This window comes from Anomaloglossus baeobatrachus, chromosome 6, assembly GCF_048569485.1.
Source record: "Anomaloglossus baeobatrachus isolate aAnoBae1 chromosome 6, aAnoBae1.hap1, whole genome shotgun sequence".
In the NCBI taxonomy this organism is placed as follows: domain Eukaryota; kingdom Metazoa; phylum Chordata; class Amphibia; order Anura; family Aromobatidae; genus Anomaloglossus; species Anomaloglossus baeobatrachus.
In genome coordinates this window covers 262,580,486-262,593,805 of record NC_134358.1, presented here as the reverse complement: position 1 = coordinate 262,593,805, position 13,320 = coordinate 262,580,486, and the positions used below count along the sequence as shown (strand labels likewise).

The window sequence follows — 13,320 nt, the reverse complement described above, 5'->3', positions numbered from 1 at the left end:
GTCCCCTCTGATTTTTTATAAGCCAAGGTAAAGCGAACTGCTGGAGTTGGTAATATTAGGGTGGGAAGGGCCATGGTTACTTGAATCTTCCCAGCTAAAAAATATTAGCTCGTAGCCACCCTAGAATTGCTGCATCTCATTAGATGCGCTATTTATGGGGCTTTGCCCATCTCATCTCAATTGCCCTGGTGTGGTGGCAATCAGGGTAACATATGGGGTTGATGACAGCTGGGATTTGTCAAAAATCACAACTGCCATTATGCCCTAGGTTAGTAATGAAGAAGTGTCTATGAGACACCCCTATTACTAACCTTGTAAGTAAAAAGAAATAAACACAAACACACAAATCCTTTAGTGAAAATGAAAGATGCAGACACTCTCTTTCACCTATTTATTATTCCCAAAAAGATCCCTGCAGGCCCGATGTAATCCATAAGAACGTGCCACGACTATCCTTGGCACAGTTACATCCGGAGACTGCAGCGAGCAGTGACATTTGAAAACAATACTGCACACTGCAGCCTCTGGAACACACTGAGGGCAATCGGCTGTGAGAAATGGTGACTGTGGAGACACGGGGCTCAGTGGGTGCTCTCGTCCGCTAAAACCCGACGCCTTTAGAAAGACAGTGTGGCTCAGGGCTCATCCCAACTGAACGCCGGCCTCCTTAACCGTGGGCGTAACACTACTCAGACAACACAGGGTGAGGGAACCACAATAATTAGACTTTATTGGATCCCCAAACAATTAACGGCACATAACACATAACCAGCAAAACACAAATGTAACAGGCAACAGAGTCTCACCCTTCCGCTGGCTCACCAGGGATTTAGAATGTCCATGCCTCAGAGGTTCCACGGCTATTTACTCCAATCCAGCAGCACCCCGCTTTCGGCGGGCACCCACAGTGACTGGAATAACGCCAGATTTAGGAAGCTGTCTGAGGTCTGCAAAGTCTGTAACAGGTGATTGAACTGTCCCAACCTGAGGGTCCTCCTTAGGTAGTCCTGGTATGATGATACAATCCTGGCAGCCGGAGTCAAAATCCCTTGACTGTGGATATGGTCTCCAACTGGAACCAGAGTCCCTAGATTGAAGCCATAAGGTGTCCTGATCCTATAGTCAGCTCTTAAGAGCTTAGACTGAATACATCAGCATCCATCGACCTTCATCAACCCTGGTGGCTTAAAGAAGTCCTCTCTTATAGCCACAGCCCTCCCTATGGGCACACTGCGTCCTCATCGATTGGTTGGACAAGATCGTCTCTCCCATTGGATGAATCTCAAGCTGCATGGACAATGTTCATCCAAATGATGTCCACAGAAAGACTGAGGGTATACATGTAGTCTGGAATGCACAGACTAGATAATGACTACTAAGGTAATTACATTATCAATACACAATTACAATACAATGATTACTGGAAGAGTCTGGAGAAACAATAGCTAAGCAAACATGAATTAGCACACAAAAGAACAATACGTCTGGCTGAATGTTAAGAAACTTTAACCCATGAGAGGCATTGGGTGTCCATGTCGTCACATTCCTCCCCCTTCTTAATATTAGCCAGACATGATAGGCTTCCGATCATCCTTCTCCTCTTGACGGCATTGTCCTTTTTAATGGTGAGGTCAGCAACAGAGGCTCGCATCTATACACCTCCCCCTGATTACCTCCCCCACGTTGAGCAGCCATATTGCGGACAAGCACTAAGCTGTGGTCCATGAGTTGAGCTTGCATACATTTCTTACTATCAATCTTCCCCCAGTCAATAGCCACAGTGTGGTTAGGCTTACTCACGATTCTTGGCTCAGAAGTGGATGCTGGAGACTGGGAATGTGAATTATCCTTGGAAAAGATGTTAGAAAGATCCACATCAGGGTCCTGCTTGGCTTGGAAGTGGGTGATGGCTGCTTCAAACTGACTGGATAATCCTTGTTCTAGGTCATTCTCCAAAATGACTGGTGTGAGCAGGTAATCCACAAGCCCCACTTTCACTTCCCTCTGGGTGGTATCCGAAACAACAGGCTTGGTGGGGCCATCTATGAACCCCACTTCAACTTCCTCCTGGCTAGTCCCCGAAACAACAGGTATGGGGAGGCTGTCCATAAACTCCATATGGACCTCTTCCTGGTCAGACCCAAAAGTAACTGGTGTGGGGACGGTGTCCATAAGCTCCACATCAGCCTTGCTCTGGTCAGTTTCCACAATGACAGGTATAGGGAGACTGTTCACAAGTCCCACATCGATCGCTTCCTGGTTAGTTCCCAAAATACCAGGGGTGGGGATGCTGTTCATAAGCTCCACATCAGCCTTGCTCTGGTCAGTCTCCACAATGACCGGTATGGGGAGGCTGTTCACAATCCCCACATCGATCACTTCCTGGTTGGTCCCCAAAATACCAGGTGTGGGGAGGCTATCCACAAGCTCCACCTCTCCCTGGTCGGTCCTTAGGTCCAACTGCACACATTCCAGAGGGACGTCTGAGCGCTGGCCCTCAGCCAGGGAGATGGATAATTGGGAATCTGGTAAAGGGTCTTCTGGGGAAACAATAACTGGGCTTACCAGGGTAACGGAGAAACCAGTGTCTCGTAGACCCTGACTCTTGACCGGCTGAGCTGGCAGATGGGCTCCAAGCATGCGGCCTCGGTTTTGGAGACAATTTTTATCTATATGTCCATGGCGCCCACATGTATAACAGTGCCATAGATTGGGCAAGTCACCGGCCCTGTTTGTAGTCCTTTGTTTTGGTGCAGCTTCTCCTGGGTAGCGGGACCATCCTTCTCGAGCGGCTGGTGCTAGCAGTACGGCAGCTGGAATCCCATAAACATATTCCATAACCAAAGCCCTCTCTTCTCTTGAGGATCTAGGCCCCAATGCATCCAACAACGCTGTGGCTTCGGCCATTTTGGACAAAGTTGATTCCCGATTGTCACTAGATCCATGATGTGGCACATAGCTTAAATCCTCTGGGTCAATATCGGCGGGATCCTCATCGTCCTCTGCATCATTCTGGGCATCCCAACGGACTAATTTCTGGATCAAGTCTGACCAAGCCTCAGCATTCCAGTAGACAATCTTTTGCCTCTGGCACAGATCCTGTAGCATTTATTTACTGCAGCGGTCGTAACTCTCTCTTGTCCTTGTCCCATGGATGAGCTGGTGGGGTTTGACATGGCAGCGTCCGAAACCTGAATGCCTCCCCTATGGCCTGCTAGGTATGCTTATGTGCCTCCCTGGTTGTTGAGCCCAGGACGGTGTCCAAGAACACCAGTCCTTTGCCGCTCCCCTGGATAACCCAGGCTGAGTAGTATCCCACTGCTGCCACCAATTGTGGAGACACGGGGCTATGAGGGTGCTCTCGTCCGCTAAAACCCGCTGCCTTTAGAAAGACAGCGTGGCTCAGGGCTCTTCCCAACTGAACGCCGGTCTCCTTAATCGTGGGCGTAGCACTACTCAGACAACACAGGGTGAGGGAACCACAATAATTTGACTTTATTGGATCCCCAAACAATTAACGGCACATAACACATAACCAGCAAAACACAAATGTAACAGGCAACAGAGTCTCACCCTTCCGCTGGCTCACCAGGGATTTAGAATGTCCATGCCTCAGAGGTTCCACGGCTATTTACTCCAATCCAGCAGCACCCCGCTTTCGGCGGGCACCCACAGTGACTGGAATAACGCCAGATTTAGGAAGCTGTCTGAGGTCTGCAAAGTCTGTAACAGGTGATTGAACTGTCCCAACCTGAGGGTCCTCCTTGGTATGATGATACAATCCTGGCAGCTGGAGTCGAAATCCCTAGACTGTGGATATGGTCTCCAACCGGAGCCTGAGTCCCTAGATTGAAGCCCTAAGGTATCCTGATCCTCTAGTCAGCTCCTAAGAGCTTAGACTGGATCCATCAGCATCCATCAACCTTCATCAACCCTGGTGGCTTAAAGAAGTCCTCTCTTATAGCCACAGCCCTCCCTTTGGGCACACTGCGTCCTCATCGATTGGTTGGACAAGATCGCCTCTCCCATTTGATGAATCTCAAGCTGCATGGACAATGTTCATCCAAATGATGTCCACAGAAAGACTGAGGGTATACATGTAGTCTGGAATGCACAGACTAGATAATGACTACTAAGGTAATTACATTAGCAATACACTACTAAAATACAATGATTACTGGAAGAGTCTGGAGAAACAATAGCTAAGCAAACATTGAATTAGCACACAAAAGAACAATATGTCTGGCTGAATGTTAAGAAACTTTAACCCATAAGAGGCATTGGGTGTCCATGTCGTCACAGTGACATCAGTCAAGTTCACTGCTGGCAGCTCCCACGGTACCCTGTGTGTGAGCCAACAAAACAAATAAAACAGTGTTCGTATCAAAATGACAGCAAGCATCCCAGCAAGTGACAAATGGAATCAGAGTCTTAACCCCTACATCGTACTTCTCTCAGATTACATAGCAAAAATTTGGTAAAAGATTCCCTTTAAAGGATTATTCACAACATTAATAGAAAAGGAATGTCTCTTCAGATCTGTGGAACTTTAATCATGGAGACGCCCACTAATCCCAAGTATGGGGTCTAAAATATCCTGTAGGTGCTATTTTTCCTTGACACACTTAATGATAAGTCGTTGGGGTCCATTAGGTGCAACCAATGTCCAATGTTTGACGGATCTGGCACAATTGTGTAACATCCATTAAATATTGAATCCACAACACTGATCTAAACAGAGCCTTCATTTTAGTTTTGTAGGTTTATTAAATGAATATGGCTTAGCTTGTGTTGCTTTTTCTTGCTTTCAGGAAACAATGATTCAATTTCATTAGGTTTGTAATTTCTAATAAATAATGCAATAAAATAGACAAAATAGACAGAACTTCTGAGGTTTATGCATTAAGGGGGCATTCATATTACATCTAAAACTAGAATATTTTATATGTCACTGGAAGCTGGGCTGTCAAATTGCTTTATTGTCCATATTAATTTCATGACATCCCTGGGTCTTATTAACACTCGGAGGCAGCTGCTGTAGTATAATGTAGAGTTTGTGATCTCTAATCTTCTGCTCCGTGCATGTAAATGAGTTGTCTGCAGGTGATTGTACTATGTGATAGTCTCTGCAGATATCCATTGGACATAAATGGGGAGGTTTTTTTAATATAACATTTCAGGACTGTCTGTGTGGTTTATAATGAGTATGTACTACACAGATACTTCTGACATTTGTGGTCCCTGCGGTCAGTGCCCTTCATATGCTCTGAAGCTGAATGCTTCCTTTGAAATGTACAGAAAGCATTTTTCTAGTGAGCTGTGATTATCAACAGACTAAAGATATATAATTTAGACAGTGCAAAGCATGATGCAGAATACCAACAAAGTGCACAATTTGTGATACACTATTATATTTAGAAGGAAATAAATAATAAAAGCTTAAGACCACTGAACGCTTGAAAATTCAGGTTTTACTGTCATTAACTCTTAGTATCACACTCCCTCCTATTATAAGTCATACAATCTACGGTTTTCACCAAACAAAAGAATTTAAAAAATTCAAACCAGGAGTGGGACAAGCCCGCTTGGTACCAAAATGAGGATTTTAGAGTGTGTTGTATACATTGTGTATCTAGGGGTATATGCACACAGCATTTAGACGCCTGTGTACCTGTATCTTTTTTTTAAAGAGAATCTGTCAGCAGGTTTTTGCTATGTAAGCTAAAACCAGCATGCTGCAAGGGTTAATACAGGAAATTCAGGGATGCCTGTCTTGTCACAGTATGATCTGTATTTATGTTTGTTTAAGCACCAAGACCCTTATCATTGCTCGGACTACAAAGTCATGAGCACGCCAGTTCAACACACCCCCTCCTCTGGTTGATACCTCACTATCAATGTACAATCTCTATTGAGAGCCTAATATGGGCGGGATAGCTCTCTCAGCTCTGCTACATGACTAAATCTAAACATTTAGATTGTGTCAGAACGGGTGCACTCAGTAATCTCACTGATGTATGACTGTATCTTCCTCTTTGTAAATATTATCTGATGGTGGAAGGTGTGATATTCTGTAGACTAGAGTCCGGGCGGGGGTCAAGTGTCCTGTTTCCTTTGATTCCTTCATCATTCCCTGGTGTGATCAGCATTTGTTAATTTCACCTTACAAGCTGGCCTCCCACAATTCCCCTTACCTACTCCTCTAGTCTGCCCTATATATCTGGGGGGTCTTAAGGGGTGCATGCATGCGGGGTGTTGCATGCGTGCCATCTTATGCAAAGTGCCACCGTTGCTAAGTACCTGGCAGTTATTTCAATGGCAGTTAGTCAGGGCAGGAGTCAGCAGGTAAACTACTCTATGACACCTTTTGTGTCAACCATGACCATTTTTTTCTATCCTTACCATCCTATTTGCTTTTACCGTCAACTTTCACCACCCTGTCCCCCCCATCACCACTCATCCACATCAGTCCCTCTCTCCTCCCCTCTCCTATGTACAGCTCCCAGGCTCTTTTCACCTATCTGAATAATCTCAATCCATCATACTCCAGGGTCTTGCAGAAAAAAACATGCCACAACTACAAACACCATCTGACCTTTCTCCTGTTACTTCTACTTCTCTCAGGCGATAGCTCTCCTAATCCCAGTCCTCCCCATGCTAACTTTACCCCCTCCCCCACCTCCCATAGAAACCCTGATAACCTCATTGACATTAGTTGTACACCCTCACTTCCCTCTTTTAATTGTGCTCTTTGGAATCCACGGTCAGTATGTAACAAGCTTACTTACATCCACAACCTCTTTCTCAATAACTCTCTTAATCTACTAGCCCTCACTGAAACCTGGATTCAGGAGTCTGACAGTGCTTCCCCTGCTGCCATTTCTCATGGTGGTTTACACTTTTCACATTCACCAAGACCTGAAAACAGACATGGTGGTGGAGTCGGTTTACTCCTGTCCCCTCAATGCACTTTCCAGGTCATCCCCCCAGCTCCATCACTCTCATTCCCATCCTTCGAGGTACACACCATCAGACTCTTCCATCCCTTTTCCCTCAGAGTTGCTGTCATATACCATCCACCAGGATAAAAATTAAACAAGGGAGCGCATGTGAAGGTTCTGGGAGATAGCGGTGAGGAGAAGAAAAGGAATCTGCTCACCTGATGTGGTTGTGCAGCCCTCGCACAACTACGGTATAAGGCAGGAGTGTGGAGTCAGTGATCTTCTGACCTGTTAGCCCACGATGTCCATCCAGGGAAGCAAATTCCTGAAGAGCTGGTCACATGACAGATCACTGGGCGTCTCTGGTAATCTGACCTCCGTATCAAGCAGCTCTTGCCGTGAACCCACAGGGGGGAGGATCAGCAGTAAAGTATAGAAGCACGGTCTGATAGAGCGCTAAGGAGGCCACAGTATTAGATTAATTTTTTTTTTTTTAGAATTTATTGTTTTCTATCAGCCACAACGCGTTTCGATATACACAATATCTTCATCTGATGAAGATAGTGTATATCGAAACGCGTTGTGGCTGATAGAAAACAATAAATTCTAAAAAAAAAAAAATTAATCTAATACTGTGGCCTCCTTAGCGCTCTATCAGACCGTGCTTCTATACTTTATATACCATCCACCAGGCTCACCCACCCAGTTCCTTAACCACTTTTCAGCCTGGCTGCCACACTTCATGTCCTCTGAATTACCAACCCTCATCCTAGGAGACTTCAACATCCCCATGAACAGCCCCTCCTCCCTATCAGCATCCCAGCTTCTATCTCTAACCACCTCCCTTGGACTTTCACAGCTATCATCCTCTGAGACACATGAAGATGGTAACACCCTTGACCTAGTCTTTATCCGCTTCTGCTCAATCTCTCACTTTGACAACTCACCTCTTCCCCCTCTCTGACCACAACATCCTCTCCTTCAAGCTCACAAACCCTCGTCCGCCCTAGCACACTCCCACCTATCACACATTCAGAAACCTACAGGCCATTGACTCTCAGACACTTACAGACTCTCTACACTCATCACTGTCCCCTATCTCCTCACTTTCCTGTCCTGATCTGGCTTTAAACCACTACAATGAAACACTCAGTAGCACCCTGGACCAAGTAGCACCCCTCACTCTCAGAACCTCCAAACACAGAGTAAAACAGTCTTGGCTCATATCCCAAACTCGATTTCTTCAGCGATGCTCCAGGAGTGCTGAACGCCTATGAAGGAAAATCCGCACACTAGAAAACTTCATCCACTACAAGTTCATGCTAAGGACCTAGAACTCTTCCCTTTACCTTGCTAAACAGACCTACTTCACCACCCTTATCTCCTCACTATCCTACAATCCAAAAAAGCTCTTTGACACCTTTCACTCCCTCCTCAGTCCCAAAGCACAGACCCCTATCACTGACCTCCATGCTGACAACCTGGCCTCGTATTTCACAAAGAAAATAAAAAACATCCGCCGAGAGATCAGCTCCCAGCCACCAAGCCTTGTGAATCCCATCCCTCGCCATATCCCATCCAGCTCACTTTCCACATTTGACCCAGTCACAGAGGAGGAAGTCTCCAGGCTCCTCTCTTCTTCTCGTCCTACCACTTGCCCTACTGATCCCTTTCCCTCATACCTACTCCAGTCTCTCTCTCCGGTTGTCACCACTCACCTAACTAAAATCTTCAATCTCTCTCTCTCTTCTGGTATCTTCCCCTGTTCCCTCAAACACTCTATCATTACTCCATTATTAAAAAAACCTTCTCTTGATCCGTCCTGCACAAGCAACTACAGACCAGTCTCCAATCTCCCCTTCATCTCCAAACTCTTGGAAAGCCTGGTCTACTCTCGTCTCACCCGCTACCTTTCCACTCACTCTCTTCTAGATCCTTTACAGTCTGGCTTCCGACCTTTACACTCAACAGAAACTGCTCTTGTCAAAGTGACCAATGACCTACTGACAGCAAAACGTAACGGTGACCACTCTCTGCTTATTCTTCTTGACCTCTCTGCCGCCTTCGACACTGTTGACCACCATCTCCTTCTCTCTATGCTCCATTCTATCGGCCTAAAGGACACTGTTCTTTCCTGGTTCTCTTCCTATCTTTCTGGTTGCTCATTCAGTGTATTATTTGCTGGCTCCACATCTTCACCTTTTCCTCTCACTGTTGGGGTCCCTCAAGGTTCAGTCCTTGGCCCTCTTCTTTTCTCTCTCTACACTGCCCCAATAGGAATGACCATCAGCAGATTTGGCTTTCAGTACCATCTTTATGCTGATGACACACAGCTATACACCTCATCCCCTGAACTCACCCCCGCTGTACTACAGAACACAAGTGACTGCCTGACTGCAGTTTGCAATGTCATGTCTGCTCTCTATCTGAAACTTAACCTTTCCAAAACTGAACTTCTTCTTTTCCCTCCATCTTCCAACCTTCCTCAACCTGACATCTCCCTCTCTGTGTGTGGCACAATGATAAATCCTAGGCAGCAAGCCCGCTGTCTGGATGTTATACTTGACACTCATCTCTCCTTCACCTCCCACATACAATCTCTTGCCTGCTCTTGCCGCTTGCACCTCAAGAACATCTCTAGAATCCGCCCCTTTCTCACAATGGAAACGACAAAAACCCTCACCGTGGCCCTGATCCACTCTCGCCTTTACTACTGTAACTCTCTATTAATTGGTCTCCCCCTAACTAGACTCTCTCCTCTACAGTCCATCCTTAATGCAGCAGCCAGGGTCACCTATCTGGCTAACCGCTACTCGGATGCCTCTGCTCTGTGCCAGTCATTGCACTGGCTGCCCATATATCACAGGATCCAATTCAAACTGCTTGTTCTCACCCACAAAGCTCTCCACAATCCGGCACCCCCCTACATCTCCACCCTCCTCTCTGTCTATCACCCCACCCGTTCTCTACGCTCTGCAAATGACTTTCGACTAACATCCACCCTAATTCGAACCTTCCACTCCCGAATCCAAGACTTCTTCCGAGCTGCACCATACCTCTGGAATGCTCTACCCCAAGATGTTAAGACTAATCACAATTTACTCAGCTTCAGACGCACCCTAAAAACGCATCTTATTCGGGCAGCCTATCACAATCCCTAGCCAAACTAATTTCACCTAATCCCTCCACAACTTCTCAGATAAGTACCCAAGTCAAACTCCATGGCACCCAAATGCATCTCAAGGTCCTGGCCAACTGGTCCAGGAAGCCATTATCTATCCCCCATTTCCGTGAGATGGCTGGATTGTCATTGTAAATAAGCACTTGTACCTTGCCCCCCCCCCATCTCACTGTAGATTGTAAGCTCTCACGAGCAGGGTTGTCTTTTTTCCTTTTAAATATTGTATTTTTGATAACTGTTACTCTACTTGTTTGTATATGATCCTTCTGAATTGTAAAGCACTACGGAATATGTTGGCGCTATAGAAATAAAGATTATTATTATTATTATAATCTAAATGATACGTCATTGGATTCAGGATATCTTTGCCTACATCATTCTGCTATCAGATGAGGCAGCAAAAATCTGCTGACAGATTTTAAGCAGAATTCACATCAGAAAACTGCTAGTGATATTGTCCCTGAAGCGTTTTTTTTTATGACGTCTTTTTAGATGTCCTTTGCCACCAGTTTTTTATTTTTTAAATTTCATATGACTGCCAGAATAATGGATGGGTTTACTTCTTTTAGCCACTTCCTATGTTTCTAAACCAGAAGCAGTTAAAAGCACGTTGGCTCGGTGGTTAGCACTGCAGTCTTGCAGCACTGGGGTCCTGGATTCAAATCCCATCAAAAGAACATCTGCAAGGAGTTTGTATGTTCTCCCTGTGTTTCTGTGGGCTTCCTCCAGTTTCCACCCAAATTCCAAGGACATACTGATAGGGACTCTAGATTGTGAGCCCCAATGGGGATAGTGTTGTCAATGTATGAAAAGTGCTGTGGAATTAATAGTGCTATATATGTCAATAAATATGATTATTATTATTGTTATTAATAAGTGTTAAAAGATGGCACCTATACACAACAAGTAGGTTTGACATTGCTGGGCATATGTTCATTGTTTTTAATGTTTTTTAATAATCCTTATTTTTATTTCTATAGCACTAACATTCAGCAGCACAATGCAAAAGGTGCTTGTACAAACAAGATAAGACATTATAGAGTAACACAAAGCTAAACAAATAGCAAGGAGGAGTGAGGGCCTTGGTCTCAAGCTTACAATCTACAGTACAGACCAAAGGTTTGGACACACCTTCTCATCTCTAGAACAACTATTAAGAAGAAACTTTGTGCAGCAGGCCTTCATGGTAAAATAGCTGCTAGGAAACCACTGCTAAGTTCAGGCAACAAGCAGAAGAGACTTGTTTGGGCTAAAGAACACAAGGAATGGACATTAGACCAGTGGAAATCTGCGCTTTGGTCTGCTGAGTCCAAATTTGAGATCTTTGGATCCAACCACCGTGTCTTTGTAGAAAAGGTGAACGGATGGACTCTACATGCCTGGTTCCCACCATGAAGCATGGAGGAGGAGGTGTGATGGTGTGGGGGTGCTTTGCTGGTGACACTGTTGGGGATTTATTCAAAATTGAAGGCATACAGAACCAGCATGCCTACCACAGCATCTTGCAGCGGCGTGCTATTCCATCCGGTTTGTGTTTAGTTCGACCATCATTTATTTTTCAACAGGACAATGACCCCAAACACACCTCCAGGCTGTGTAAGGGCTATTTGACTAAGAAGGAGAGTGATGGGGTGCTACACCAGATGACCTGGTCTCCCAAGTCACCAGACCTGAACCCAATTGAGATGGTTTGGGGTGAGCTGGACCGCAGAGTGAAGGCAAAAGGGCCAACAAGTGCTAAGCATCTCTGGGAACTCCTTCAAGACTGTTGGAAGACCATTTCCGGTGACTACCTCTTGAAGCTCATCAAGAGAATGGCAAGAGTGTGCAAAGCAGTAATCAAAGCAAAAGGTGCTACTTTGAAGAACCTAGAACATAAGACATATTTTCAGTTATTTCATACTTTTTTAAGTATTTCATTCCACATGTTTTAATTCATAGTTTTGATGCCATCAATGTGAATCTACAATTTTCAGAGTCATGAAAATAAAGAAAACTCTTTGAATGAGAAGGTGTGTCCAAACTTTTGGTCTGTACTGTATAAAGAAATAAGGGAGGTACAAAAAATTAAAATAAAGTTTGTTTTTGTTGTGTATGGTCCAACCATCGGTATAATAAGTTAAAAACTTATAAAAAACTTATAAAAGATTGTTTTGTAAGGATTATGAACGATGTTTATCTTAAGTCATTAGCAGAATGGAGAGGACAGGTAGAGTGGTAGACAAAGATAAGGGAGCAGATGTAGGGCAGTGCATAATTGTAGAGAGCTTTGTAGGTGAAAGTTATAAATTTATATTAGACTCTATAGCAGATGGGCAACCATTGTAATGACTGGCACAGAGTGGTAGTATTAGTGTAGTGGCTGGAAAGAGATATGATCTAGGCTGAGTCATGTATGGTAGATTGGAAAAGGCAGAGTTTAGTGATAGTGTCACCGACTAGTAGCGAGTTTCAGTAGTCAAAGCAAGAAGGAATCACAGCAACAGTAAGCATTTTTGAAGAGTCAAAGTTAGGAAAAGGGCAGATTCTAGAGATATTTATGCGGTGTAGGTGATATGAGCGAGCGCGTAATCGGATGTAGGGAATTAATAAAATATCTCAATCAAATATAACCACAAGACAGCAGGAATGCTGCTTGGGAGGTATGGTAGAACCCCACATGGCGATAGAATTTTTCAGTTTAGGTAGTTTAGTAGAAGGGGAAACACCAAGTAAATTAGTTTTTGACAGACAGACATTCCCTGTTACTTTGTAATAATGGAGGTTTATGTCAAGAGAACAAGTGTACAATTGAGTATCATTAGCATACAGATGGTACTGAACACCAAAACTTCTGATGGTTTGTCCAATAGGGGCAGCGTACAGGGAAAAGAGAAGTTGACCTAGGCCTGAACTCTGAACAACTCCAAACAGGAAAGGGATGAGGAAAAGAAGAGCTGTCACTTAATACACTGAAGGGGCAGTCAGAGCGATAGGAGGAAATCCAAGAGGGCACAGTGTCTTTGAGGCCAATAGAGTGGAGCATAGTGAGGAGGAGTGATCCAGAATGTCAAATGCTACAGAGAGATTCAGGAGAATCAGCAGGGAGTAATGGCCATTAGATTCTGCTTTTAGTAGATCATAAGAGAGTTTAGTAAGGACAGTTTCTGTAGAGTGTAAAAGTGTGGAAGGCAGACTGTTCTGCAGGCATCACACGAG

General features: G+C 44.7%; 1 protein-coding gene across 1 annotated transcript in view; it reads left to right on the top strand.

The window, feature by feature from the left end:
- The window catches only part of CDH20 (cadherin 20), a 759,598-nt gene that overhangs the window by 735,719 nt on the left and 10,559 nt on the right, over window positions 1–13,320 (top strand). The gene's annotated exons all lie outside the window — the stretch shown is intronic.